This window comes from Lissotriton helveticus, chromosome 6, assembly GCF_964261635.1.
Source record: "Lissotriton helveticus chromosome 6, aLisHel1.1, whole genome shotgun sequence".
Classification (NCBI taxonomy): Eukaryota; Metazoa; Chordata; class Amphibia; order Caudata; family Salamandridae; genus Lissotriton; species Lissotriton helveticus.
Window position 1 is genome coordinate 362037623 of NC_136067.1, and position 13360 is coordinate 362050982.

The following is a 13360-nucleotide window of genomic DNA, read 5'->3' on the forward strand; positions in this document are numbered from 1 at the left end:
TACAGTCTATTCTGACAAGAGGATCACTTTCACCAAAATAAGGATTAGAAGAAGAGACTGTCCTTCAGAGCACAGAGTGGGAGGGTTGAAGTGTGGGACCGGTGAAACTTAAAAAAAAATATGGCTTGAACCTGTACAAGATCATGTTTAACTCTGGTAGTGTTTAAATCATTGCTGTAGTACAGTCTGATGCGTCACTGGAGCTCAGGACAGGAATACGTCAAGATTTGTCACTAGGCTCCTAATCTTTGGAGAGGACCTGTTGAGAGCTTAGCAGGAGAAAAGGGTGAATTATGAGAGATCAGGACTGTGCCGTTAGGGTAGATGGTCACCGAGGTGTTGCCGCTGTGCAGAGGGCAATTAGGGGATGAGAACGTCAATTTGCAGCTGTGAACGGTGTTGGTGGTTTTAGAAATGAGGAGATGTGCTCTGAGAATGGAGTTCCAGTTTTCCGGTCTGTCCGTGTGGAAAATGAGGTCCATTTTCAGCTGGCCTCTGGAGGAGCAGTGGTAGATGTCTGCAAAGAGTGTTTCTAGATGTTGTTTCATCAATTTGTGTTTAAGGTTTCTTCTGGCTTTAGGTAGAGGTTACTGGGGAAAGTTATCGCGAAGGAGTTTGGGCCGTTGGGTTTGAGAGCAGAAGAGCGGAGGGTGGATGTTGTGGTAGAAGACATTGGGCCTCTTTTATGAGAAATGACGCATCACTGAATGAAAGCAGCGATGTGTCACTTCTCAGTGCGCACTCCTTGCGACATACCTGATGCGTCATATTTAATGTATGACGCATCATGTCGCAAGGAGTTACAGATACGTCAGTATTTCTGACGTATCTGTAAGCGCAAAAGTGACCCATTGCTGGAGTGTGTCACAAAAGTGACGCAACTCCAGCAATGCGTCCTTTCACATGGGGAAAGCTCCACGTGAAAGGGCTTGCGTCAGTCTTACGCCTGCTGTGAGGCAGGCGCAAGATTTTGACGCAACAGCGTCCTAAAAGTGACGCAGTAAAATCTCATAGATTTCACTGCGTCACTATTACGAGGCTTTTTGCGGGGGAACGCCCCCTCTGCATACATTATACCTGACGCAGGTATAATGTAGCGCAAGGGTTTACAAAGTGACGCATCTGCTTAGATGCGTCACTTTGTAAATAGTGCGCAACAGGAGGCATGTTTTACGCCACCGATGCGTCACAAAAAGTGACGCATCGGAAGCGCAAAACTGACGCAAGGCCTCATAAATGAGGCCCATTATGTCTGCTTGGGGGGGAAGCTCTTTCATGATTCAGCTATGCCTTTTGGGGTGTAAGCAGGGCCAGCTAATCTAACCTAGTCTGAGAGAGGGAGTTCAGAAATTTGTAAGGGCTAGATCGACTGTGGGGATGGGTTGGGGATGCAATTGAGTGCAGTCTGGGGATGGGATAACAGTGCTGTACAGTAAGTGTAGTGTAGATGTACACTGAGTAGAAGTGTGGTTGCACTGATACATTACATGAAGGACCTTGGGTTCCATTTCGGAAGGCCCAGTTGTGCCAGGTGGAAAACATGAGGTGTAGAGAAATACCCCCCAAACAGATTTGTGTATCTCTGCATTCCTGCAAGCTGGGAAGGACATGCACGGGGTAGGGAGAGACAGGCTCACTCTGTGCATTTCAAAGGGCTCATTGATTCAATGATAAGATTATAAAGAAAATGGACCTAAACACATCTCAGGAAGAGAGAGATGGGGTTGATAAGGAATCATAAAGAGTAGGACTGGGAGCTCTGGATTATCCTTTTGAGGCACATATGTTATGTTATGTTATGTTATATGCTATTTTATAACGTGCTCAACTACTACCGGAGTATCCTGGCGCGGAGTGACCAAAAAGGGGAACAGAAGAGAAAAGCAGGACAATAGGAAAACCTAAAGCGCCATTTTAAACAAGTGAGTTTTCAGAGCTTTTTTGAATGAGCCGAAGTTCGGGTGAGACCGTAAAACCAGAGGAAGATTATTCCAGGCAGACGGCGCTCTGACCGCAATCAACTGCCCACCCAGCCGGGATCGTCGGAATCGTGGGACCTGCAGCAGATGTTGAGTAGCAGAGCGCAATGGCCTGTTAGGAGAATAACGACAAAACCGTTTCCTCAGGTAAACAGGGCCTTGGCCATTAATGGCCTTATGGGCCAGGGTGAGTATTTTAAAAAGGATCCTTTGCGGCACTGGCAGCCACTGTGGTTGACATCTAGGTGTCACTCCCATGAATTTTGTTGTGGGTTAATCGGCTAAAGAGTCCTGCCTGCTGTGATAGACATTCTTCAAGAGAAAGAAGAAAGGGGAAAGAAGTCAATTTCAAATAAGCAGAACACCAACATAAAACTTCAAAGACTCAGAGGCATATCAGCAAGGGCCGGCGATAATTATCGCTAAGTGCGCTTAGCGCAAGGATAATTATCTCCGGCTATCGCAGGATTTTATCCCTGAGATAGCGTACTATCAGCAACGCTTATCTCCATAGCGATAAAATTCCAAGCGCAAGCTGCCAAATGTGCGATTATTGCTGGGAATCCAGCGATATTCGCACAACGTTTGGCGATAGCTTGATGATAGGGCAGGGCAGACTTTGCCATTATATCCACCTTCCATTGCATATAATGATAGGAGAAATGTCTGTTAGCGACATTTCTCACGTTATTTGGGGGAGGAACGCCCACTTTGCATCTCATTAGAGATGCACAGCTGGGCGTTCAGGGAAATAGCGAAAAGGCATGGAAACACGTGCTAACGTGTCCATCCTGATAGGGCGTTAAAATGATCACAGATTTAGCGGCAAAAAGTGTCGCTAAAGCGGCAATACTACCCTTGATGATATGCCCCTCAGACACTAAATTACATTTTGTGTGTAAAAAAGGGCTATAAGTAGGTTAGTTTGAGGCCCAAAATATTTTCATCTGCCAAGCATCCAGATGGGCTGTGTGAGGAGGAGAAGCTCTGCAAGACTTCTGCTTGTGACCAGAACTGGGGGCCCAGGCTTGCTAGTCTTCCTGTTGGGTGAGGGGCCATCACCTAGGGAATTCAAAACCACCTGGCCTGGAGCACCAGCACCTGCCTGCTCACCAAGATTAGTGTGCCCTGTGAGACAGAGGAGTGTTGGATGGAGCAAGGTCTCGGGGCGAGCCCAATCATCAAAACTCCCTGTGCTAGGTGTAAGGAATCCGTTCTTGCACCGATCAGGTTGTAGCTTGTGTACTGGATTGATTTGGCGTGCCCCCTGAACATTAACACTAGGTCATCGTAACCAGGTTTATGAGTGCTGTGGCAGAGAACCTGTATGCCAGTAGTAGCTGCAAGACGCTGAGGCCAAGGGTTTGGACCGTTGCCCAAGACTGAGAAACTGCTGCTGTGACCATGTTGGGTCCTACCTGCATACTACAAACTGCACTGAGGGAATCCAGAGGATCAAAGGACATCGCCAAAGCCCCGTCAGAGCAAGGAGATCAACCTGCCCACCCTACAAAGGGAAGCTTGACTTACCGTGCAATCACTGGAGTGGGAACGCCCTGATCACTAGAACCAGCCGGAAGAGTGGTTCAGAGGCGAGAGCCTGCACCTGCCGGGTGTTGCCGCGTTTTGCCGCGTGTTACCGTATGCTGCCCGACTGTGCTGATCCGGAGCTGGATTTTGCTGTACCACTGAGGGGTGGGCCTTTTGGGCCCGAGCGACATACTGTGGCTTGTACTGTGACACTGTAAACTCTTGTGACTGAAGTTATGAAAGGAGTCAGAGAGGAGAACTCTTGAGTACAGCCTAATAGTTTACATTCCCTGCATGTGGTCATCAGTGAATGGGGAATAACATTGAACCTGTTGCACTAGAGTTAGTGGGACAGGGAGAGGCCTAACAACTACCAGAGCCCTGACCTCAAACAGGACTGTGTTATTGCTTTTGAATGACATTTACCTTTGCATGTGTAGAATTTTTAAATTTAAATATTTCTTTTTTTAAAAGATTTATTGTACACACTGCTTGCACGTTGAGTTATGAGTTGTGTACACTGATCTGTATCTGCGCTTTACCCCAAAGGAGCCTTGACTGGTCGTCCAACGCTACGTGAGAGTCAAGTGCAGAAAGGGTGCTTGGCCAGGTTGAGCAGTATCCATGGTAGGTCAGGCCCTGGGAAATCAGGAGTAAAAGGCCTCAGCCACCACGGGTGGGAGCAGTAACTCCTACTTGCCCCGTGGCCCACTGAAAGGGGTCTGACAGTTTCATGTGTGGCTGGCAAGCTAGCCCCCTACATGCTCGACTTGTTTCGGGGGGCATTGGATTTGGGCTGTCTCCATGAAGACACAAGATTGGTGATGATAGTCGTACTCCTTAAAAAGGGCAAACCACACAACCTCTTTAGCTCCTACAGACATATCTCCCTTGTGAACTTTGAGGCCAAGGTCCTAGCCAAGATTATCAAAAATCGCTTGGTCCCTGTTATACAGTCCCTGATCCAGCCAGATCAATCTGGCTTCATGCCACATAGGAGCACTAGGCTCAATCTGAGACGATTATATGGATTCATGCATATGACTAAAATGCAGCCAGAAGTCCCGGCCGCTCTTCTTTCGCTCGACACGAGAATGGCATTCGACAGCATCGAATGGTCCTACCTTTTCGCGTTGCTGGGGAAGGTGGGCGTTGGCCCGCAGTTGAAAACGTGGATCCGGTTGTTATACAAGGCTTTGATGGTGCGTGTTAGGGTCAATGGGGTCATCTCCAGGGCATTTGCGCTACACAGGGGGACGCGGGAGTGGTGCCTACGATCCCAGATGTTATTCGCACTGGCTCTGGAACCCTTAGCATTGTGGATCAGGAACGACCCGCAGGTAAAGGGTATCAATATGGGTGGGGCTGGGAAAAGCACATATCTTTGTCTGTGGACGATATTCTCCTTATGCGCACAGGCCCCGTCAGACATTTCATAGACTCATTCATATTATAAGATCTTTTGGTTCCTACTCTGGGTATATCATTAACCGGGACAAGTCCTTGGTGTTTTCTATAGCGGGGGACCCTCCGGTTTTGTAATTGAGCTCGGCATTACATTGCCATTTGAAAGAATTCCGGAATGTTCCCCATTGGAGGATAGACTCCTCTTAGACCCCGTGATCGAGAAAGTGGTATCACTTACATACAAAAAGCTGGTAAACAATTCTCTGGACTGTCTAGGTTCCCGGCGGGAGGCTTGGGAGTCGGACGTGGGACTGTTGGAGGATGATGATTGGGCGGAGGCCCTCCCGAGCCCCAGAGAAATAGCTATCAGGGTGCGCTTTCGGCTTCGTCAACTGCGCATCCTCCACAGGTCTTATGCCTCGAGGATGGTGCAGGTCCGGATTAAAGGAAGTGGTTCCGAGCTATGTGTCAGGGGTTGTGGCAAGAAGGGGTCATTCTTCCATATACTATGGGCGTGCCCCAGGATTCAAAAGTATTGGAGGAGTGTAATTTGCATAATGGAGGCCCTAGTGGGCGAGCAGGTCCCAATGGAGTCCAGGTGATATATTCTCTGGGTTACCGGAGAGATCACTTGGCCGCAGTGGGCCCGGCTGTGGTTGGCATTAGCTGGGGGGGTCGCAAAAAGGAACATTGCACAAGCATGGGGTGGCAGAGCCTCCGACAGTAGCAGCATGGCTGTGTGATACGAAATGGTGCCATAATGCAGAGCAGCTGGTCATTCAAAGTCGTGGGTGCCCTCGCAAATAGGAGAAAATATAGGGGGCCTGGACAATATATAGAGGCCTTTGATGGGGCTCCGAGGGGATGCTGAGTGGGCTATCCATTGAAGGGTGAGTGACAAACACAAGTGGTTGTTGTCCAGAACTGTGTTAAATGTACCTGCGCACTACATTGCAATGCATGATGATGATTGTGTACTCAACTTAAATTGTTTACGTATAGTGGGATTAGCTTGTATCTGAAGCCTGTTTTCTTGTTCAATAAAAAGATTTACAAAAAAATATATTTAGATTTTTATTAATATTATGTATTTTAGTATATATTTCATATGTGTGTGATGTTTGTTTTTGTATAAGAATTGTTTGTATTTTTATTATATGTGTTAACATTTTTGTAGTTATTCATTTTTTTAAATTGAATTGTGCGTTTTTAGTTCTGTAGCGGGTTGTGAGTTTATAGGGGAATAGGGTGGGAAGTAACTTAATGATATAAAATGTATTGATTATGTATAGTAATATTTTTTTTATGTGAAATTTGCATTTTCAGTTCCTTAGCGCAGTGGTTCCCAAACTGTGCGCCGTGGTTCCCTGGGGAGGCATCAAACCTAGCCTTGGGAGCCACGCACAAAGCACTTTAATGCATTTAATGTTGAAGGGTCTGTTGGCTTCAGTTAAACAAATTAGACTTAAACGCATGATGCCTATAATTTGTAAGTGTGTGAATTGGGTTCGTGGGGAGCACTCCGTTTATTGTACCAAACTCTCTATGGTTTTCCAATGGTGCTGCGATTATTCAGGATAGTCACTCCTGGGTGTAAGCAATGGTTATGGTGGGTTTCAGTACCCGCCTAATCGTGCACTGTTCACCTGGTGCTCCGCACCTTATGTATTTGCGTCTTTGTAAACACTTTTTAAACTGTATGATTTCTGATTTTCACATTTATTTTTTGATTAATCAATGTTGTCTTCAAACAATTTTCTCATTGTTATTTTCAATATTCATAACAATTTACATTTATGTTTCCAGTTATATGCAACACGTTTAACATGACATATATTTTTCATTAATTTGCTGATGAGCCCAATGCATTTCGGCACCTGTATGGTGCCTTCATCAGGGGCGACTCTGAAATGTTTGTTGCTGTGTTAACACAGCAACAAACACAGGGCTGCGGTTTTTTCCTTGACGGCAAAGATTTTTTGGCATGACAGACGAAGAGTTACAGTGAAGATAAGAGTCCACAGAGGAAAAGTATAAGAATATTAGTTACCAAGGCGAACAGCATTACAGACACAACAACACAGAATAGTTGTTGATTTCAGAGTCGCCCCTGATGAAGGCACCATACAGGTGCCGAAATGCATTGGGCTCATCAGCAAATGAATGAAAAATATATGTCATGGTAATGATTTCAACATATATGTATACAGGATATTACGTATTGCATATAACTGGAAACATAAATGTAAATTGTTATGAATATTGAAAATAACAATGAGAAAATTGTTTGAAGACAACATTGATTAATCAAAAAATAAATGTGAAAATCAGAAATCATAGAGTTTAAAAAGTGTTTACAAAGACGCAAATACATAAGGTGCGGAGCACCAGGTGAACAGTGCACGATTAGGCGGGTGCTATAATTTGTAAGTGTCATGCCAAAAGCTTTAAACGTAGTGCTTAGTTGATGGCATGTCAAGGAAGATGACCTCCATATTTCAATGGATCCCCACGTTCCAACGCTCCCAAAGTAAGCAGAAGATGCCTGCTTTATTTTTTGGACTCGTTAATAGTTTTGGTTTTTTCCAAATGCTTTTTACAACAATGCTGTTATCAGGAAAGTATAGTTGTCCTGTCTAGTAAGTATTATTAAGTATTGACAGTTGTCCTTGAATCCTAGGTACTTCCAGTAGACATTTCTTTCAGTACACACACATTTCTAGACAAGCCTGATCTCTCCTTGAGCACAGTGAAGTAAAACACCATATCAGGCATAGTGTCAACATTTGGAAGCAAGAAAAAGGGGTGTTTTAAAAAAAAGAAATCAGAGAAATACATTTTATTTGCATTGATTTGGAGGCAGTTTTGGGGAGGAGATAGCCAAAATAAAGAAATAAAGCTGTATGTGGTTTAATAAATCACAAGTCACCCTGTAGACAGGTGTGTTAACACATATGACATGGGTAGAAATGGAAGTGCAAGAAAATATTCTTCAAACACAGAAACACTTTGGCAATAGGGCCTTCATGCATGGGGGTGCTATCTAACACTATGAGTGGGATAAAAAAGTTTGAGACGGTACTCTAAAAAAGGCATGGGCAGAGAAGTGTAACTAGGACTATTTTATTAGAGGCGCTGCGTATATGCGTATATGAATATAATACCTTCATCTGTTTCATCCTGATTATTTTCAGGGAGAAAAATGCAAGTACTCCCGAGTCCGGAGTTATATCCACCCAACCCTCCAAAAACAAGTAATAGTGGGGAGCCAAGGCAATGGCCTATGGGTCAAGGGAGCCGTGGGTTGAAAAAGTTTGGGAACCACTGCCGAAACAGGTTGTAGGTTTATAGGGGAATAGGGTGGCAAGTAATTTAATTATATAAAATGTATTGAATAAAGTTCATTTATTAATATTTGTTTAATTGTGATGTTATAGTGTTAAATGTGTAAATTAATTTATTAATAATTGTGTAATATTTAGTTGTGAATTAATTTAAATTAATTAATTGGTAATTAATTATGAAAATTGTATAATTAATTTTAGGTGTGTGTTGTGGTGTTTATAGGTGAAAATGGTGGGAAGTAATGTATTTTTTATTGATGAATTATTATTATTTGTTAATTTAAATTAATTAATTAGTAATTAATTATGGTCATAGTGTAATTAATTCTAGGTGTGTGTTGTGGTGTTAATAGGTGTAAATGGTTTGAAGGGTGGGAAGTAATATTTTTTTATTGGTGAATTATTAATTATTTGTTAATTAATTTAAATAATTAATTAGTAATTAATGATGGCAATTGTGTAATTAATTTAAGGTGTGTGTTGTGGATATTATAGTGTTAAAGAATGTGTACTCAATGAATGTTTATTATCTTTTTTATTAATAATATATTTTAAATTCATTATTAAATATGTTAATTATGTAAATATTTTTTTTTAAGTTGATGTCTTTTTTTATTGGTGTGGTGTCATAGGCTAGGAAATAAAATAAATACATTTATGTGTTAAATAATATATTTTTGAATAGTTGCTCCTTTTAAATAAATATTGTTTATATATGTATTTATTAATTTTGTTTTAATCACATGTGTACCTTTTTGTTATATGTAAATAACATTATGGGCTCGATTCCGATTCGGGTCGGATGGCGTGAGTCCGACCGATTGTTTCTGGATTGGGAGTCCGACCGATTGGGTCAGGATTGGGAAAGCTGTTGGAACATTCCTTATGTTGGAGTGCCATCTAGCGCAAGTCGAGTAGGGAAGGTGTTGGAACATTCCTTATGTTGGAGCGCCATCTAGCGCAAGTCGAGCAGGGAAGGTGTTGGAACATTCCTTATGTTGGAGCGCCATCTAGCGCAAGTCGACTAGGGAAGGTGTTGGAACATTCCTTATGTTGGAGCGCCATCTAGCGCAAGTCGAGCAGGCAAGGTGTTGAAACATTCCTTATGTTGGAGCGCCATCTAGCGCAAGTCGAGCAGGGAAGGTGTTGGAACATTCCTTATGTTGCAGCGCCATCTAGCGCAAGTCGAGCAGGGAAGGTGTTGGAACATTCCTTATGTTGGAGCGCCATCTAGAGCAAGTCGAGCAGGGAAGGTGTTGGAACGTTCCTTATGTTGGAGCGACATCTAGAGCAAGTCGAGCAGGGAAGGTGTTGGAACATTCCTTATGTTGGAGCGCCATCTAGAGCAAGTCGAGCAGGGAAGGTGTTGGAACATTCCTTATGTTGGAGCGCCATCTAGAGCATGTCGAGCAGGGACAGCGTTGGGGCCGGGCTGGCCTGCCCTGGCTGTTCAGATGAGTGCTCGTCCACCTCCCCAATCCCAGCCAGGGCTCCAGGATTTTGGGCACATCCGGAACTAGGGTCCCTTGAGTCCCAGAGTGCGCACAGGTTCCCAGAAAGAGAAGAAGCCTTCCTCCGGATTCCTAGGGGCATGGTTATGCCGGAACACCCCTCCCGGGCTGGTGGTTCTTTGCCGGGGGCCGGATGGGCTATTCCCGGACAACACCTCCCCTCCGTCCGGGGGCTACCTCCTCCAACCCACGGCGTGGCAAAGTGCCCAGGATGGCTCCATGGTTCCCGGGCACTCCTCCAGGCCAACGGCGTTGCAAAGTGCCCAGGACGGGCTCCATGGGTCACGGTCAGTCCTCCGTCGGGTGTTCGGGCCCCGAGAGCTCTGGTGGTCCTCCCGGTGCCTGTGGCCCAGCTGGGGTCCCCAAGCCCCCAGGGAGGCTGAGCCTCCGAGCCCTGCTAGGGCAGGCGGGAGCCCTATCGTGAAGGCTCGGCTCGGCGCAGGCAGACGGGAGTCCTTTCGGTCCCGGCCATCTGGTCGCACCTCTCCCCTCGGCCATCTGGTTGCCCGCAATGCTTTCCAATAGGGCAACCAGATGGCCGGGCCGCCCTGGAAGTCCCGATGAGGTACCATTCACCTCCCCGATCCCAGCGAGGACTCCAGGAGGTCGGGCGCCTGTGCGCCTTGGGTCCCCCATCACTTGGTGCGCACGGATTCCAAGAAAGAGGGGTAGCCTTCCTCCGGATTACTAGGGACAGGGTATGCCCAGACACTCCTCCCGGGCTGGCGGTTCTCTGCCGGGGACCACATGGGCTATGCTTGGGCAACACCTCCCTAGGCATCCGTGGCTCCCATCTCCAGGCCAACGGCATGGCCGAGTGCCCGGGACGAGCTCCATGGGTACCGGGCAGTCTTCCCCTGGGTGTCCGTGGCTCCAGGCCGATGGCATGGCAAAATGCCCGGGACGGGCTCCATGGGTCCCTGGTAGTCCTCCCCCGGGCGTCCGTGACTCCAGGCCGATGGCATGGCTGAGTGCCCGGGACGGGCTCCATGGTTTCCCGGTAGTCCTCCCCTGGGTGTCCGTGGCTCCAGGCTGATGGCATGGCACAATGCGCGGGACGTGCTCCATGGGTCCCGGGCAGTCCTCCCCGGGCGTCCGTGGCTCCAGGCCGATGGCATGGCCGAGGGCCCGGGATGGGCTCCATGGTTCCCGGGCAGTCCTCCCCCGGGCGTCCGGGGCTCCAGGCCGATGGCATGGCCGAGTGCCCGGGACGGGCTCCATAGTTCCTGGGCATTCCTCCTCTGGGTGTCCGTGCCTCCAGGCCGATGGCATGGCAGAATGCCCGGGACGGGCTCCATGGGTCCCGGGCAGTCCTCCCCCGGGTGTCAAGGGCTCCAGGCCAATGGCAGCGCAGAATGCCCGGGACGGGCTTAATGGGTCCTAGGCAGTCCTCGCCCCAGGCGTCCGGGGCTCCAGGCCGACGGCATGGCCGAGTACCCGGGACGGGCTCCATGGTTCCCGGGTATTCCTCCCCTGGGTGTCCGTGGCTCCAGGCCCACGGCATGGAGAAGTACCCGGGACGGGCACCATGGGTCCCGGGCAGTCCTTCCCCGGGCCTCCGGAGCTCCCATCTCCAGGCCCATGGCGTGGCAGGGTGTCCGGGACGGTGTCCGGCGGGCCCACGGAGGCTTCCCCTGCGCCTCTGGGCCTGGGAGCCCTGGCTAGGTCCAGGGCTGCTGCACCCCCAAAGGGGTGAGGTCAGTTGTTCCCGTGTAGGCCTCCCCTGCTTGTCGGGGTGTCCACGGGCCCTTGGTCGGAGGGCCTGTTGTGTCCCCCTCGCGGCCTCCATGGCTGGGGCCCCGCTGGGGCCCTGGGCCTCCGGTCCCCCATGCCCCGGCGCCCGCTCGCTCTTTTGTTGGGGCACAGAGCGACCAGATGGCTTTCCTTTCGTGCCCGGCCATCTGGTCGCACCGTTTCACCCTTGTCCATCGCTCTGTTTCCCCCTCGGCCATCTGGTCGCCCCTATCCCCACGGCCATCGCATTGTTTCCCCGTTGCCCATCTGGTCGCCCCTGTCCCTTCGGCCATCTGGGCGCACCCAATGCTTTCCTATGGGGCGACCAGATGGCCGAGCTTCCCTGGAAGTCCCGATGAGGTGCCATTTGCCTCCCCGATCCCAGCAAGGGCTCCAGGAGGTTGGATACTTTCGCGCCTTGGGTCCCCTCTGTCACCTCGAATGCACGGATTACAAGAAAGGGGGTAATTTTCCTCCAGATTACTAGGGAGAGGGTCAGTCAAACCTCCGTGTGGTCAGGTGATTCTGAATCAGGGGAAGGCAGAACACGGGCCCGTCCGCCGGGGCCCCCAGGGGCCTGGGGACGCTCCTGCCTCTCAGTCCCTTGCCAATGGTGCTTTTTCTCCGAGTTTGCTCAGGCATATCTCCGTGAGGTCCGGCGATGCTGAGACAGGGGAAGGGAGAACCCAGGCCCGCCGCCCGAGGCTCCTAGGGGCCCAGGTATGCACCTGCCTCTCAGCCCCTTCCTGATGGTTCTTTTTATCTGAGTTTTTTTCCTTAGTCAAACCCCCTTGATGTCCGGTGATGCTGAGACAGGGGAAGGCAGAACCCAGGCCCCCCCGGGGCCCCTAGGTGCGTACCCGGGGCCCCTAGGGGCCCAGGTACGCACCTACCTCTCAGCCCCTTTCTGATGGTCCTTTTTTGCTCAGGCAGACCTCCGTGAGGTCCGGCGAAGCTGAGTCGGGGGAAGGTGGCACCCGGGCCCGCCGCCCGGGGCTCCTAGGGGCCCAGGTATGCACCTGCCTCTCAGCCCCTTCCTGATGGTTCTTTTTATCTGAGTTTTTTTCCTTAGTCAAACCTCCTTGATGTCCGGTGATGCTGAGACAGGGGAAGGCAGAACCCGGGCCCGCCCCCCTAGGGGCCCCGGGTACGCACCTGCCTCTCAACCCCTTTCTGATGGTCTTTTTTTCTCTGAGTTTGCTCAGGCAAACCTCCGTGAGGTCCGGCGAAGCTGAGATGGGGGAAGTTGGCACCCGGGCCTGCCCCCGGGGCCCCCAGGGGCCCAGGTATGCACCTGCCTCTCAGCCCCTTTCTGATGGTCTTTTTTTCTCTGAGTTTGCTCAGGCAGACCTCCGTGAGGTCCGGCGAAGCTGAGACGGGGGAAGGTGGCACCCGAACCTGCCCCCGCGGGCCCCCAGGGGCCCGGGTACGCACCTGCCTCTCAGCCCCTTGCCGATTGTCCTTTTTCTCCGAGTTTGCTCAGGCAGACCTTCGTGAGGTCCGGCGATGCTGAGACGGGGGAAGGTGGCATCCGGGCCCGTCCGCCGTGGCCCCCAGGGGCCCGGTTACGCACCTGCCTCTCAGCCCCTTGCCGATGGTCCTTTTTCTCCGAGTTTGCTCAGGGAGACCTCCGTGAGGTCCGTCAATGCTGAGATGGGGGGAAGGCGGCCCCCGGGCCCGCCTGCCGTGGCCCCCAAGGGCCCAGGTTTGCAACTGCTTCTCAGCCCCTTGCCGATGGTCCTTTTTCTCTGAGTTTGCTCAGGCAGACCTCCGTGAGGTCCGGCAATGCTGAGACGGGGGAAGGCAGTACCCGGGCCCGCCTGCGGTTGCCCCCAGGGGCCCGGGTACGCACCTG